The 17,130-nt window shown below is 44.9% G+C and overlaps 1 long non-coding RNA gene across 1 annotated transcript; it reads right to left on the minus strand.

The window, feature by feature from the left end:
* Nucleotides 1–9,402: 9,402 nt before the first annotated feature.
* On the minus strand, nucleotides 9,403–17,056 carry LOC137159272 (uncharacterized). Its single transcript, XR_010921613.1, has 3 exons — nucleotides 13,963–17,056; nucleotides 12,500–12,626; nucleotides 9,403–10,246 (listed from the first exon to the last, which is right to left on the minus strand). It is a non-coding gene; the product is annotated as an uncharacterized lncRNA (long non-coding RNA).
* Between the last annotated feature and the right edge of the window lie 74 nt (nucleotides 17,057–17,130).

Consider the following 17,130-nt stretch of genomic DNA (forward strand, 5'->3'; position numbering starts at 1 on the left):
CCTGATATCTTGAAGAAAACATCCCTATTCATTATTTCATCAGACCATCTTATCTTGTACTAGACTGGGATGTATTTGTACTAGCTGGAATATATTTATGTAAATATCTAGTGCCTAGTACACTAGCAACAGCTTGGCCAACTTCACGTACTGGACGTCAACTTGTAAGCATCTGCTATAATATATGTCCTGATTTTGGTTCACTTCCTCTAGTTCAGGGCTCAGCGATTCCACCCAGCCCAGTGCTCCAGGCTCTCTCTACTACACTTGTGCTTTCCCAGCAGGGGCAATTCTTCCTAGCAATATTTTTTCCCCTGCCAGACCCTGCCCAGGGCTGGATTGTCAGAGGACTCAGCTCCCTTCTGGACTGGGGGTGCCTAGTGTCTCTGGGGATCAGCCCAGATGGGCTCTGGTACAAGGCAGAGCCTTGAATTTTTTTTTTTCCTGCCTGGGTCTGTGCAAGGAAAATAGTTTCTCTGTGCAATGGCCAGGAGGCAGCACCACAGGCTCAGGGAGGGGCAAACTTCCACAGAGAACTGACTCAGCTCCAGTCACTTGTGCTGCAAATAGATATTATATCAATGGGACAGGGAAGAAAATTGCTCATTGATTCTCTCCAGGCAGGTTTCTGCTCCTTTCCCAGCTGGGTCCTGCCAATCCCAGCAAGATGTGAAAGACCAAGACCCGTGAGCAGCCCTTGGATACAGGCTGTTTCCTCAGAGGCAGCTGCAAATATGACTTGTTTGCACCTCAGCCAGTGCTTTCACCTTGGCCTTCACCTGTGCCCCACTTCCTTGCACACGCCATCCCTTCCTGTGGTCCCTTCTCCGCTCTGGGCAGCTGCACTATGAATGTGCCGTGATGCTGCAGGTGGAGAAGTTGCTATGTGGCAAGGTTTGAGGGGTGTAGGAGAGAAGGTGGGGGCAGTATCAAGGTGGTGCCAGTCTATGTCATTCAAACCACACGGTACCAGACTCCCAGATTCAAGCATGGATAGTAATTCTGTGCCTGAATAATAAGAATGTAGCAGTAGGGATTTACACCTGACCAGGATGGTGATAGTGACTATGAAATGCTAGGGAGATTAGACAGGCAATACAAATAAAAAAATCAGTAATAATGGGGGATTTCAACTATCCCCACATTGACTAGGTACATGTCACCTCAGGATGGGATGCAGAAATAAAGTTTCTTGACACCTTAAATGACTGGTTCTAGGAGCAGCCAGTCCAGGAACCCACAAGACGAGAGGCAAGTCTTCATTTAGTCCTAAGTGGAGCACAGGATCTGGTCCAAGAGGTGAATATAGTTGAACTGCTTGGTAATAGTGACCATAACATAATAAAATTTAAGATCCTGGGGGGGGGGGGGGGGGGGGGGGGGGAGAGGCAGGAACACCAAAGCAGCCCACCACGGTAGCATTTAATTTCAGAAAGGGGACCAACACCATAATGAGAGAGTGAGTTAAACAGAAACTAAAAAGTGCAGTGGCAAAAGTGAAATTCCTGCAAGCTGCATGAAAGCTTTTTAAAGATACCACAATAGAGGTTCAATTTAAATGTACACCCCAAATTTAAAAACTTAGTAAGATGACCAAAAAGTGCCACCGTGGCTAAACAACAAAGTAAAAGAAGCAATTAGAGGGAAAAAGGCACTTCCTTTAAAAAGTGGAAACTAAATCCTACTGAGGAAAATAGAAAGGAGCAAAAACTCTGGCAAGTGAAGTGTAAAATAGAATTAGGAAGATTAAAAAGGAATTTGAAGAACAGCTAGCCAAAGACTCAAAAAATAACAGCAAAAAATGTTTAAGTACATCAGAAGCAGGAAGCTTGCTAAAAAAATAGTGGGGCCACTGGATGATCGAGACGCTAAAGGAGCACTCAAGGAAGATAAGGCAATTGCAGAAAAACTAAATAAATTCTTTGTATTGGTCTTCATGGCTGAGGATATGAGGGAGATTCCCAAACTTGAGCTATACTTTTTAGGTGACAAATTTGAAGCACTGTCCAGCTTGAGGTGTCATTAGAAAAGGTTATGGAACAAACTGATAAAATAAACAGTAATAAGTCACCAGGACCCGATGGTATCCACTCAAGAGTTCTGAAGGAACTCAAATGTGAAATTGCAGAACTGCTAACTGTGGTATATAACCTATCATTTAAATCAGCTAAGCCTAATGTCAGCACCAGGCAAATTGGTTGAAATTATAGTAAAGAAGAGAATTATCAGACACATAGATGAACACCATTTGTTGGGGAAAAGCCAACATGGTTTTTGTAAAAGAAAATAATGCCTCATCAATCTACTAGAATTCTTTGAGGGGGTGAACAAGCATGTGGACAAGGGTGGTCCAGTGGATATAGTGTACTTAGATTTTCAAAAAGCCTTTGACAAGGTCCCTTAAGCAAAATAAGCTGTCATGGGATAAGAGGAAAGGTACTTTCCTAGATCAGAAATTGGTTAAAAGATAGGAAACAAAGGGTAGGAATAAATAGTCCATTTTCAGAATGGAGAGAGGTAAATAGTGGTGTCTCCCACAGGAGGGATTTTTTTGTTTTGTTTTGTTGAAAGGTTTTTGTGTGTATGAAGTAATTAATAAGGGTCTGTAACTAAACAGAAGGGGGAGTTTTTTGTGGAAGGGAGGGTAGAAGTATATATATCTCCAGTGGGGTTGGGATTTAAACCCATGCATGCAGAGCAAAGCTGAGTAGTTAGCCAGCACCTTAACCATTCAGCCTTCTCATATGATTCTCTTATTGATGCACACAAGGAGAAATCTCTGGCCAGCGGAACTGAGGACAGTAAGAAGGAGGTTTTTTTTAATAGATTAGGAATGAAAAGAATCCTGACAATGCGACTGATGTAGGGCCGAGTCTTACTGCCTAGAAGTTCCAGTACAAAAATTTAGAGCCAAAACTGTGTTTGGTGGAGGGGCTGGTTTTCTCTCTTTAAATGTCTTTGATCATTTTGAAGGCAAAAATGTTTGTACAAGACCACATAAAGGGAAGAAAACATGAAAATCTGCATGAGAGCCAGAGGATCTATGAGTGCCGGGGTAGGGGGAGACTTTCATGGAGGAGGTTAATGGATAAAGTATAGTCTTTTGCTGGAGCAAAGGGAGAGTTTTTTGCAGTTTAATTTTAACCAAGTGATAACAGTTATATGCCTCCTGCTACTTGCCCAACTCAGACTCCAGTGCCACCCCTCAACCTGCTGGTAAAGCAACCCGGGAATCCTAAAATAACCCCCATAGTCTGGCCCCTCTCTCACATGCTGAATCCGCACAGATCCCAGAAAAACCACCTCCCAATTGGGTCCCTGGCAGTCATGGCTCTTTGAGCAGCTCCTCTGTGTGATGCCCTCAGTGTCCACGCAAAAACAGCTATCAGCTTTCTCCTCATTCGTACAGGGGTGAGTTTCCCTGCATCTCACACTGGAGTCCAGGTCTTGATTTCCCCAACGAGGAGGCTGCAATTCTGACAAAAACATCCAGCGTTTGACACTGAGGTCTGGCCTACATGAGGAATGTACTTTGGTATGGCTACGTTGCTCAGGGATATTAAAACCCCACTCCCTGAGAGACGCAGCTATACTGACCTTACCCCAGCTGTAAACCAGTCCTAGATTGACTGCCAACAACATAGCTACTGCCTCTCAGGGAGGTGGAGGGCCTATGCCAATGGGAGAAGCCCCCTCATCAGTGTAGGTAGCATCTTCACTGAAGGGCTGCAATGGAGCAACTGCACCCCTGCAGTGTTTTAAGTGCAGACAATCCCCGAGTCAGATCTTCCTACAGATCAGCCCTGAGCTAGGTCTCTGTGCTGCAAATTATTCCACCATCTGGGAATGGAACCACAGTAGCTCACAATTTCAGCTCTAGTGGTTCTTTCCTCTCCACAGAGATGTGATAGAACAAAGTCGGTCACTGTTCAGTAGGTGGTATGTGTCTCTCTGTTTTCTTTGCTGTTCATGGTGGGGAGTTTCCCCATTTATAACATTTCTTGCTGGGTGGGAAGGAGAGAGAGAAGAGGTGTTTTCTGCTCCTTCCTTCAATTCCAGAATCCTCCCTGGCATTTCAGGTTGTGCAGTGATGCCCTCCCCACCGCCAGGACCCTGGAGCCTTTGGAGCAGAACGATCCCATGAGTTCAGGATTAATCCAGGGGGTGAGTTGCTGGCAGGAAGAAGCCCTAGCAGCTCTTCTGGGAACACAGGGGAAAAACAGAATCCTAGAAGGTGAGGGTTGGAAGGGACCTCAGGAGGTATCTAGTCCAACTCCCTACTCAAAGCAGGACCAACCCCAGCTAAATCAACCCAGCCAGGGATGACTCCCCCTTCCCTAGATTCTCTCCATGGGGCTCTGGGGAGCAGGGATGGCTGTGTAATAAATTCCTTCTAAGCTGAAGCACTTCTCCAGCTCTCCACAATCCCCTTGGAAGCAGCAAACAAGGGACATTTTCCACTTCCCAGGAGACCCCAACCTGGAACTAAAGGCAGCTCCAGACTTTCCCTCTCTTTCTTCCTGGGAATCAAGTGAAAGCTTTCACAAAGCGCTAAAGAAGCTTCAAACCTGCATATGAATTAATGAATTAATGAATTAATCTCACTACCTACTTGAAAGAAACAAATGTCATTTCATAGAACCATAGAGAATTAGGGTTGGAAGGGACCTCAGAAGGTCATCCAGTCCAACCCCCTGCTCAAAGCAGGACCAATCCCAACTAAATCATCCCAGCCAGGGCTTTGTCAAGCCGGGCCTTAAAAACCTTAAGGGTGAAAATTCTACCACCTCCCTAGATAACCCATTCCAGTGCTTCACCACCCTCCTAGGGTAAAGGTTTTCCCTAATATCCAACATAGACCTCCCCCACTGCAACTTCAGACCATTGCTCCTAGTTCTGTCATCTGCCACCACTGAGAACAGCCTAGCTCCATCTTCCCTGGAACCCCCCTTCAGGTAGTTGAAGGCTGCTATCAAATCCGCCTGCACTCTTCTCTTCTGCAGACTAAACAAACCTAGTTCCTTCCGTCTCTCCTCATAAGTCATGTGCTCCATCTCCCTAATAATTTTTCTTGCCCTCGGCTGGACTCTCTCCAATTTATCCACATCCTTCCTGTAGTGGGGGCCCAAAACTGGACACAGTACTCCAAATGTGGCCTCATCAGTGCTGAATAGAGAGGAATAATCACTTCCCTCGATCTGTTGGCAATGATCCTACTAATGCAGCCAATATGCCCTTAGCCTTCTTGAGAATAAGGGCACACTGTTGACTCATATCCAGCTTCTTGTCCACTTTCAATCCCAGATGAGTCCACTTCAATCATTTCTCAGCCTGAATCCTTCACCCATAATTCTTAGGGCATTGTGCCACCATTTCCCTCCTCAGTTTCACACTGAGGGTATGTCTACACTGATGGCGGCAAAGTCGCCCCTGTCAGATAGACCTTTCTGGATCAATTGAGCGGTCATTAAAGACTCACTCAATCGACCCAGAAGTCAACACTGTAAAACCACCTCCTCAAGTGGTGTAGTGCTGCATTGATGGGAATGTGGTTCCCGTTGGTGCAGTGCAGTGAAAACACCATGCAGAAGGGAAGCAGAGGTAAGAGTAGACCAGGAGAAAGAAACAATTTCCTCTGAAGAGATCCATGAAAAGCAAAATCTTTCTGTGTCTTTTGTCTGAGACAGGGTATTCAATTCCACTGAAACATTCTCTCCTGGAATGGCAATGGTCAAACAGAGGGGACATGGTCACTGACAGTGAGATAATCATTCTCCTTTTTCTTTATGCAACTATTGTTGTTCCATGAAACATAAAGGATGGAATAAAAGATTGAGTTTACTCCAGGTTGTTAGAGATAAGAAACAGTGGAACCCAGAGGTGGATTGGGTTGACGGCTGCACTTTATTGCCTGCTCATTCTTCCTCGATGCCTTTTATCCATAACAGTATGTAAATATACACATTTCCAGCAACTTCCCTGGACCCTTATTTGGTTACATTGACACCTATACAATGAATATTAACAACTCTATGATGAATACAATTATACCTGTCCCTGTTTACAGAATTACCTTACAGAGCACAGGTACATTACCTCGAACACAGTATGCAAGGGAGGGAAAGAAGATAATGCTTTCTTCCCACCAAAGGCTGTGGAGACTGAATTGCATAGTGGCGTCTGCAGCACCACATGCACTGCCCCCCCACGTGGATAAAGAGGCAGCCTAGGGAGGGTTGACTCAGCAGCACGAGCTGCATGTACCTGTCTCCTTATAAGGAAATGAAGTGACCCCACCTGATGGTGCATGGCCAGCAACTGCCCAGGATAATTGTAATCACCTGATTGGCTGGTTCATACCTGCCCGGGAAATCAGGAGCACCTGGTTGGCTAAACTCCAAGCCATGACCTTAGAAGGTCATGCAGCAAATAGCAACCAATGGGGCTTAGCCTCTGCTGACCAGGGGAAACTATAAAAGTTCAAACCCAGGTGGCAGAAGGCAGAGAGGAATTGAATCTACCCGGCATCCTGCATATCCCCCGGTCTTGTCGGCTCGGCGGGCTGATGCATCTTCACTAGCCCGCTTCACTGTGAACTGATCACTCACAGTGGCTCTCTCCCGTCTGCAGTATCTTAAGCAAATGGCAACTGAATTTGGCCAGCATAGTATACCTGTACATAATGTTTGTGAGTATGGATTAACTGTTTTCTGTTGTGTTTGTCTTGTAACTTCTTTGGGGAACTCCAAAACTGGGCACCCTAGTGTCACATGCTGGCAGCCATGTGGTGATCCAGGAGAGATCACAAAACGCTAAAGTCTTGGGTGGCACATTTTGTCTTTTCGTGCACGGAGTTCTCCTGCCCTTTGCTATCACTGTTTGCTGTGCAATTGCTTGCTGTGAAACTGTTTATTATAGAAATAGAACTGTTTTATTATAAGGATAGAATTGTTTATTATAAAATAAAGGGTTTATTGGTTAAGCAAACCCCCAGAATCATCACTGTCTCGCTTAACCCCCCGTATCCCAAACTGAACCTATCAGAGAGTTTTTCTCTCCGTTTCCACAAAGGCCATGCGCAGGAGGGGAGATAGTTATTTTGTTAGCCTCATCCCCTGTGCAGATGGCCTGGAAGGGAGGAAAAGATGAGATAACATGACTCTAACTAGAATTCATACCAATTACCAGAAACAAGGTTTGCCTGTGCCATGACCCCGTTCCCTGTAGCTTAGGTCTGACCATTTGTCCAGCTTTTAACTCTTTACTTTCCTACACAGGTGGTCACATCCTCACATTCCAGCTAAATTACATCAAACAATGTAATATCGGGCTCTTAAGGTGTTCTTGTCCTTAATAGTACTTACCACCAGATAAAGAGATAGATCTTATGATGTTTAAAGAAAAAATTGATTGATAGCGTTCTGTCTGGCAAGGAATAATTTACCAACAGTTGTGGTTGTAAAACCGACACTTCTTTATTGTTTGTCTTTATGATATCCACTTCTTTATTGTTTATCTGAATGATTTCTGTCTGGTTCCTTGACTGTTTTTGTCTGTTGTACAACTAATAGTGCAATATTTAAACCAACTAAGGTGGTCGGGTATGATTGGTTAAAGAACTGTTTTGTAATGGGCTAAGATTGGTGCTTTGTAGTACTTCAGTTTAAAATGCTTGGTTAAGGGATAGCTAAGCAGGACCCAAGTTGTAACTATATAAACTGTGGTCTAAAAGAACTTCTTTGGAACCTAACACCAAGACATAGCTCAAGACCAGAGCTACTAGACCTCAACACCCTGCCAACCATATTGTGCAGGTGCTGGAGTCTCCAGATGATCTAATCCTGACCGGCCACCAAGAGAAGTTTGTCTGCCTTATTGGTAGTGGTGATCATTCTATGCTTAGGCCAGGTCTACACCTACCTGAAAATTTGGCGGCAGTCGATTAAAGTTACACAAGCTACGCAGAGTAGTTTGCGTAACTCCTGTCGGCTTCGTAACTCCTCTTTTACAGGGCGTCCTCACTATGCTACGCCACTTGAGGGGACGGTTTTAATGCGTCAACTTCCGGATCGATTGAGCGGGTCTTCACTGAGCGCTCAAAAGATCCAGAAAGATTGATCTGACAGCAGTCAATTTGCCACCCTCAGTGAAGACATACCCTCAGTGTGTGTATTTTGTTTTGGTAATTCTTAATAAATAGAGAATAAGGAATTAGAGAATAGAAAATAGAGAATTACAGTGTAAGGATATTTCATTGGTACAAGGCCCCATAAGCCTGCAGAAAAATATGACTCGATCCCTACGAATTGGGAAAGGGTGGGTACTTAAATTAACCTGGTTATGCCCAGAGCCCTAGAGTGTGAATTGGGTACGGTTAGGCTCCTTTCGCCTGAAGCTCTATGGACTTGGAAAGGGTGGGGGTGCCTTGAGCCTTACATATTGGGTAAAGCTGGGGTACTCTAGAGTGTGTGGGTAACAACCAGAAGCGTGGAATGTCACATTTCTCTCATGTAGGGCAGTGTGACAGATGGTGCCTCAGGCTCCCTCAAAAGGGGGGTGTTTTGGTACAACTTCCATCCCGTGCAGGCCCCGAAATGTTGTGCTGGGCAGCAACACAGTCCTGGAACCCCTCTGAGCATGTTAGGGCCCACCACACAGCAATGCCCAGCACCCCTTCTGGTGGGCTCTGGGAGTGAGTCTCTGTCCTCTATTGCCCCACCCTCTGATGAGGCCTCTGCTGGGCTTTTAACTCCCACCTCCTGCCAGTGAGTGTGCAGTCTGTGTGATGGGGAGGGGCCTTTCTGGAAGCTGAGGGCTCTCCCTCTGGCAGGAGGGGCTGGTACACACCATCACAGGCAGACAAAATTTCCCCCAAGAAAAACCCTGCTGATTGTTGCTAGCAAGGCATTCACCATCATGTTTGCCTCTAAAGAAGACAGAGCTACTGTTTCTGGCTATTGCTCGGCATAATCTACCACCACCAGAATATATCTTTCCCCATCCAGGTAACACTGCTCAGGAGCTGCACCATGGCCATAGTGACCTCTGGAAATGTTCTACTGTGATGGGAAGGGAAGGGAAATCAGGGCAGCTTTGCCCATATCTTGGTCCTTTCCCACCCTTTGTATCTCCCCCGCCCCCCCACTATAGAAAGGATGTGGACAAATTGGAGAGAGTCCAGAAGAGGACAACAAAAATGATTAGGGGGCTGGAGCTCATGACTTATGAGGAGAGACTGAGGGAACTGGGCTTGTTTAGTCTGCAGAAGAGAAGAGTGAGGAAGGATTTGATAAGAGCCTTCAACTACCTGAAGGGGAGTTCCAGGGAGGATGGAACTAGGCTGTTCTCAGTGGTGGCAGATAACAGAACAAGGAGCAATGGTCTCAAGTTGCAGTTGGGGAGGTCTAGGTTGGACATTAGGAAGAACTTTTTCCACTAGGCTGGTTGGGAAGCACTGGGATGGGTTACCTAGGGAGGTGGTGGAATCTCCATCCTTAGCAGCTTTTTAAGGCCTGGCTTGACCAAGCCCTGGCTGGGATGATTTAGGTGAGGTTGATCCTGCTTTGAGCAGGGGGTTGGACTACATGCCTCCTGAGGTCCCTTCCAACCCTAATCTTCTTTGATTCTATTACTCAATATGGCCACTGTTATGTAATAATCAGAAAACTTGGTTCTATGCAGAAGACTCCTACCTGGCAACATCACCCAGTCTCTCCAGACAGCATTGCTACTCAGAGACTCTCAGACTAACACATTTGATTTGCTCTAAAAAGTGGGAAAACTGATGCATTGTTAAAGAGGAGCACAAGCCAGTAGGGACAAAACTCAAAAACATCGTCACACAATGATCTGAATCTTAACTAGAATAGACTAGACACCCCCTATAATAATCCCTTCCAATCCCCCCTTTTTCTCTCTAGTTATTGAACATTCATATTCAATCCCTTCATTTCTTGGTGCTTTTTCTCTCAGAATATGAAATCTTTACTTCCCTGCTTTTCCTCCCCAGTTCACAAAAATTAATATAAGTTATCTCCAAAAATACCCTAGAAATTTGCTTCATTTTCTTTCTAGCCAATGGGAGGAATCCATTTGCATTGCTCAACAGTTTTTTTGTCTTCTTTAACATCCCATAATAGTCTGTCTCAGGTTGATGGACCTATCCTGCCAGGCAGGATGTTATGCTCTCTGTTGCCGATCAGCACTTCCCATTGTGAAATGTTCCAGAGGGGTAGCTGTGTTAGTTCTGTATATAGCAAAAACAACGAGAGTTCTGTAGCACTTTAAAGACTAACAAATTTAATTTTTGCAGGCATAAGCTTTCGTGGGCTGCAACCCACTTTGTCAGATGTAAGGAATAGAAATCACATAGGAGGCATATATATACATACCCAAGGGAAGTAACAATGGGGAAGGTGGGTGAAAGCAAAGTCCATTCAGTTAGAGTAGTTGAGGCCTATTCACAACCATTGATTAGGAGGTGAGAATGTGTGAACAGTGACAATTACTTCTTGTAATGAGAGAACCATTCCAAGTCCCAATTCAGACCCAGTTTGATTGTGTCAAGTTTGCAGATGATTTCAAGCTCAGCAGATTCTCTTTGAAGTCTGTTTTTGAAGTTTTTTTGTAGGAGTATGGCAACTTTCAAGTCAGCGACAGAGTGCCCTGGGAGACTGAAGTGGTCTCCAACTGGTTTATGGATGTTGTTATTTTTTATGTCTGATTTGTGTCCATTTATTGTTTTGTGTAGTGACAGTCCAGTTTGGCCAATGTACATGGCAGAGGGGCATTGCTGGCACATGATGGCATATATAACATTAGTAGATGTGCAGGTGAATGAGCCCCTTATGGTGTGGCTGATGCAGTTAGGACCAGTGATGGTGTCACTAGAGTCGATGTGTGCACAGAGCTCGCAATGGGGTTTGTTGCAAGGATAGGTTCCTGGATTGGCCTTCTTGTAGAGTGTATGGTTGCTGGTGAGTATTTGCTTCAGGTTGGGGGATTGTCTGTAAGCAAGGATACGTCTGCCTCCCACAGCTTGAGCTGTGCTTACAGCTACTCTACATGCATTTGAGTCTGAGCCCTACCACTGACAACTGTCAGACAATGTGCGTGGAGGATTTTTCTTACATTCTGCCGGAGTTTCTCTTGGAAGTTTTGCCCTGATACCTAAATTTCTCTGTTAAGAACAATACTTTAAAGCACTCTCAAATCTACATGGAGATATTGGACTAGTCGTTAATTTAGGGTTGATATTTAAGAGTTTTGCAAGCATTTCTCTCTTGGTGGTTGTGTGAAAAGTCACATCCCTACCTGACATAGCTTGAAGGCAAAAGCTCTAGTGTGAACACGGTGTAATGGAAAAAGAAGTTCATAAAAAGAAATCAAGGAAATTAAATGCCAATAAACCACATTAAAGCAAAGTTAAGGTTGCCCAATGCTGCCCTCATGCCCTTCCACCATGTGGTCATGAAAGTTAAAACCTCTGACAACAAGAAAATTAAGAACTAAACTACACACCACCCCTACAATGTACCTTAACTCTGCCTCTACTCCCTAACCCTGGAACTGGCAAACATCACTGGGAAGAGGTCAGTAAGGGTGGTGGAAAGTTAACCAACTTCCCAGGGAAGTGACTAATTTTCCATCTCTTGAAGTCTTCAAGTCACAAGTGGATGCCTTTCTGGAAAATATTTCCATCAAAACATAAGATATTCAGCTCACTACAACTGTAACTGGATGAAACTAAATGGCCTATATTATACTGGACGTTAGACTAGATGACCTAAGAGTACCTCTTTGGCTTAAAATGTATTGATTAATAATCAACAGAAGGACTAAGAATATGCCATTGTTTGTGTTGTGCTCATACCACATACCACTCTGTGTTGTGTTCCACAGATTTGAGTACCAGCGTTTATCCGCATGCACTCCAGCTGTGTGCACTGTGTCAGCTGTAGCTATATATGCAGGGTGGAGGGAATAGTTGGAGCAGCTTGGCAGAGCTGTGACTGTGATATGAAAAGAGGTGCATGTGAAACTTGAAGGAACAGGTGTTCCTCATTTCAGTGCTGTGTGTTGTAGGTTGTGTCAATAAAGGGGCACAAGGCTGTGTACTCACCACAACGATTGTCAGGAGTCTGGAGGCATACATGCTAACAGTCTCAGTGAGGGATAAATGAAGGCAATGATGCGGAAGGAATCCTCAGTCAAGGGTAACATTATGAAAGTCTGAGATGGATTGGGTATAGTAGGCTCAGTGTTTGAGTGCAGGCAGGTTTTGTCTTACCAAACAGAAGGTGTTAGACTTTGTGCTATATTGCTCCCGAGCTCTGTTCCCAGAGCGTTCTGTAGCTGGGAGGGTAGAGAGCTAGTATCTGTTTCATTGGCCTTTTGGGGTGTTGCTGAAACAGGGCAGAGTTGACTTTGAATTGTGAGGTTTTGTGAACCTTAACTCTTAATTTCCCCTTCTAATAACCAAGAGGACAGGAATCCTTACCCAGCAAGATCACATTCTCTTAGTTCTCCTGCATGGCATCTCTGTAGAGGGCTCTCTGAGCAGGGTCCAGCAGAGCTCACTCTTCCTTGGGGAAATAAACAGCCACCTCCTCGAAGGTCACTGGCCCCTGAAAGAACAAGAACCCCCCACTGAATACTTGCTGCCCAGTGACAACACCACTACTCACAGGGAAGAAGGACCAATCACATGGATGCTCTGGGAGGAAGGCAGTGAGCAAAGTCCCACCCCCACCCCATCAGAGCAGCCAGGAAGCATCAAGGTGGTAGGAGAAAGAGAGCTCACCTCTTCTAGCAGATAGAGGAGGCAGGATCTTCACCTTTATCACACATCTACTAGCCAAAGGCAGATACAGGAGACGGAGCCCTCAGCAGGGCCAGGGACAACTCCCTGGTGGGAATCACGCCCCCCCCTCCCCTACTGACAGTCACTAGATGGGAGGGGGTGTCTTCCCTGGGCCTCCCCACTGGGTGCCCCTTTATATCTCACAGCAGCCTCTGGCTAGAAGGTTCAGGCTCCAGTATTGGAGTCCGGTAAGTTTTCCCAGCCCAGTTCCAGGGTCATGTTTCCTGTTTGACAAATTAGGGAATTCCCAGCCACAAACCGCAGGCATCTATTGCTAGGATCTGTAAATAAATCCTAGCAGGTTTGTCACACCCTGTCCCCCTCCTTTTCTCCACCCTGTGTATTTCCTACCCCCTCACCTCTAGACTAACCCCCCGAAAGTGCCCACCTCCTACGTATTTACTGCCCTTCTCTCTCCAACAGAAGCCACTAGCAACTCCCTGATGATCTCTTCCTCAACTGTCTCCATAGCAGCCATTTCCCGTCTCTGCTCCCTGGAAGGATGGAATAATCTGGAGCAAAACATGGATGTTATGCTGCAGTCCGTTAGGGCAAAAAGGGCAATTGGGGACATGTGAAAAGAGGAAATAATTTCACATCACAATTCCCCCCAGGCTCTTTCCCTGCACACTGTTCTAGCCAGTGTCAAATGCAGCTGTGACCTGTCCCGTGCCCAGGGTAGCCACCTGAAAATGCCAAGGTCAGGGCAGGCTTTAAAAAGGGAGCAGAGTCTCCCAGCACTGGTGGGTGGCACTGAAGCCAGACTTCCCAGCCAGTCACAAACTGCGCTTCTGAATCCCCACAGAAGCCAGTATACAAACACACACAGCCCCCTTTACTGCATTTCAGCTTCTGGCTCCCAAATCAGCCACTAGGTCCAGTAAACAGACCAGTTATTTAAACTCTATGCTCTTTACTAAAAAAGTTCCCTCTGACCCCATGGGGTCAGCCACAGTACCAGTTCAATATAAATCTGGATCTTACCTAAAATACCACGCTTCCAGCCAATCCTTTAGTAACTAAAACTAAAGGTTTATTGTAAAAAGAAAGAAAGAAACCATAGGAGAAATGTTAAAGGATTAGAGCAATCAGATACATACAAATGATTAAAAGTCCATATACATCAGGTTTCTGGGAGAATTGTGGAGTTGCAGGCTTGTACAGTTCCTCTGGTATACATCCAACACTTGGATGGGCTTAAGTCCTTCGGTTCAGTTGCAAAATTAATAGATCCAGAGGTAGGTGTGTGTCTGCAGCTAGACAGGAACAAAGACAAAATGATTTCTGTGGTTTGGCCTTATATATCCTCTGGCCCTGGCCATGCTGTCTTGTGGAAAGTTACAAGAACTAAAATGGAGTCCAGAGTCACATGGGCCAGTCCTGGTAACTTTTCAGATATGCCTTTAGTTTCTTCCTCGGCCCTTGCATCTGTAAAGGTTTTGATGGGCCATTAAGTGGGCTATTGACCCGTCGCCTCTCTGTCTAGGGTGTGTCTTATATAGCATAATTTGAAACACAGATACATCAAATGTGTCCATGACTTCCATTACAGATATAACACGTGAACATAAATATTGCCATCTTTCTCAGCACAACATCCTTTCTAACAGTACCTGACATGGCATATCTTACATGAATCGTTATGTATTACTGCATCTGAAGAAGAAAGCTGAAGTCTCTCGAAAGCTTATGCCTGCAAATATTAAATTTGTTAGTCTTTAAAGTGCCACAGAACTCTCGTTGTTTTGACATAGTAATGTTACACAATACAGTAAATGCCCCCCCACTCCTCCAAGCTAGCCCGTGTGACATCCTGAATGCAAGACTGGTGTAGAAAAGAGTAATCAGAATACACCTCAGGGGCCCCCTTTATCCAGACCACATGACAGCAGCCACCAGGGGCTTTTCTTGTGGCCAGACTCCTGGGCTGTGATGGGGGCGGGGGGCAAAGTAGCAGCCACTCCCTGTGGCTCCTGGATGCACCACCTTGGTGTCGGTTGCTGTGGCTGGCAGCAGGGATTGGGCCCTGCCACCCTCTGGAGACACCTGGTGCACGATGCTGGAGGAACAGGCTTTGGGCTTCAGCCCTGCAGTGCTGTGGCAGCAAGCTCTGGCCATGGGGCTTCGGTCCCTGGCCCCTGGACTTCAGTCCCCACTGCCTCCCCCAACCTACCACCCCATCGCCTCTGGCCCCTGCTGCTCTCCATGACTCCCCATCTGGGGTTTAATTTCTCCCTGGGCTTGCTGGGGCTAAGTAAGTCTACTGTGAAAAGTGATACTTGTATGTTTGCTAATATCACTGTTCTCAGCACACTCACTAGCTAGCAATAAATAAATTACAATAAAGGAGCAATAGCAAACTATCACAATGTAAAGGAAAGATCAAAAGAAGAGTAAGGAGGCCATATAGCTCCACCAGGAGCTCTTTAATGACCAGAAAATAAAAAGGAATCCTAAAAAACTGGAATCATGGATAAATTGCTATGGATGAGTACAAAACAATAGAGTAAGCATGTAGGGACAAAATCAGAAAGATTAACTCACAAATTGAGTTATGCCTCCTCGCAAGTGACATAAAAGGCGATGAAGATTCTATAACTTATCAGGGACGGAGAGCTAATAATAACTGACATCAAGAAGACTAGGATATTTCATGGCTTTTTATATTCACTAAAAAAAATTAATTCTGACCAGATATTTAAACAATTATTCTTAACCAAGAGGAGAAGGAACAGAAACCACAATGGGGAAATAACAGTTTAAAAAATATTTAGGTAACATAGAGGTTTTAAAGTCAGCAGGGCCTAATGAAATTCATCCTAGGGTAGGAGGAATTAACTGAAGCACTCTTGGAACAATTAATAATTGTCTATGACAACTCCTGGAGAATCATGAGGTCTCTCAAGAGAGGCAAAGGGGAAACATAGTATCTATTTTTAAAGAGGGAAACAACAAAGTCCTGGGGAACAAAGACCAGTCAAGCCTTACTTAGATACTTGGAAAGAAAAATTTAACAATCAAGTCATGCCATCTAGAGGATAGTAAAGTGGTAAGATATAGTCAGAATGGATTATCAAATATAATTCATGCCAACCCAATCTAATTTCCTGCTTTCACAGGGGTACTGGCCTTTTGGGGATACTGTAGAAATGATGTATCTTGATTTTAGTAAGGCTTTTGACACAGGCCTCCATGGCATGCTCATAAGCAAACCAGGGAAATGTGGTGTACATGAAATTAGTACATGATGGGTGCACATTTTTTGCAAGATTGTGTGTAAAGAGTAATTATTAATGATTTGCTGTCAAACTGGGAGGATACATCTAATGGGGTCTGGCAGCAGTCAAAGATCTGGTGTTATTCAGTATTTTCATTAATGACTTGGATAATGAAGTGGAGAGCATGCTTATAAAATCTGCAGATGACACCAAACTGGGAGGGGTTGCAAGCATGTTGGAGAACAGGGTTAGAACTGAAAATGATCATTATAAATTAGAGAATTGATCTGAATTAACAAGATAAAATTCAGTAAAGACAAGTGCAAAGTACTATACTTAGAGAAAGAAAATCAAATGTGCAACTACAAAATGGGGAGTAGCTGGCTAAGGGGCAGCAATACTCAACAGGATCTGGAGGTTTCAGTGGATCACAAATTGATTTTGAGTCAGCCATGTGACTTGATTGTGAAAATGTCTAGTTAAGTATGGGAATATGTTACCAAGGGAGGCTGTGGAATCGCCATTATTGGAAGTATTTAAGGACAGACTGAATCAACACCTTGGTATTGGGGGCAAGACTAGATGACCTCTCAAGGTTCATTCCAGCCCTACATTTCTAGGATTCTATTCTGATGAAATGTTTGGTCACTTTATTACAGCACTGACTCAGCCCCTCCCACCATCATTAAACCACAGAGACATTTTAAAACCTCCCAGAAACAAAGTCTGGGAACCAAATGCAGAACAAAAGGAATGACTTTGGGGACTCCCCCTAACATTATTGCCAGGGCAGCACACTCCCACAGCCAGAGGCACAGGGAGAGTCAGGAATTGGCTTTTCATCTCCTGCACCTCACCTCGTTCCCAGGAAAGTGAATCTGCCCAGGGATGCTGCAATAAGTGTGTTGGGGTGGGTTAGAGGTCTGGGACTCTCTCACCCCAATTATTTCTCTAATTGCTTCTTTCAGTCTCTCTCTCTCCTTTTTATCCTTGTGTTTCCCTTCCCCTGTCCCTCCCCTCTGGCTGAGAGACAACCATTCCTGGGTGTTC

This window comes from Emydura macquarii, unplaced genomic scaffold, assembly GCF_026122565.2.
Source record: "Emydura macquarii macquarii isolate MOO-44397 ecotype Brisbane River unplaced genomic scaffold, CSIRO-AGI_Emac_v2 contig_1828, whole genome shotgun sequence".
Lineage (NCBI taxonomy): Eukaryota > Metazoa > Chordata > Testudines > Chelidae > Emydura > Emydura macquarii.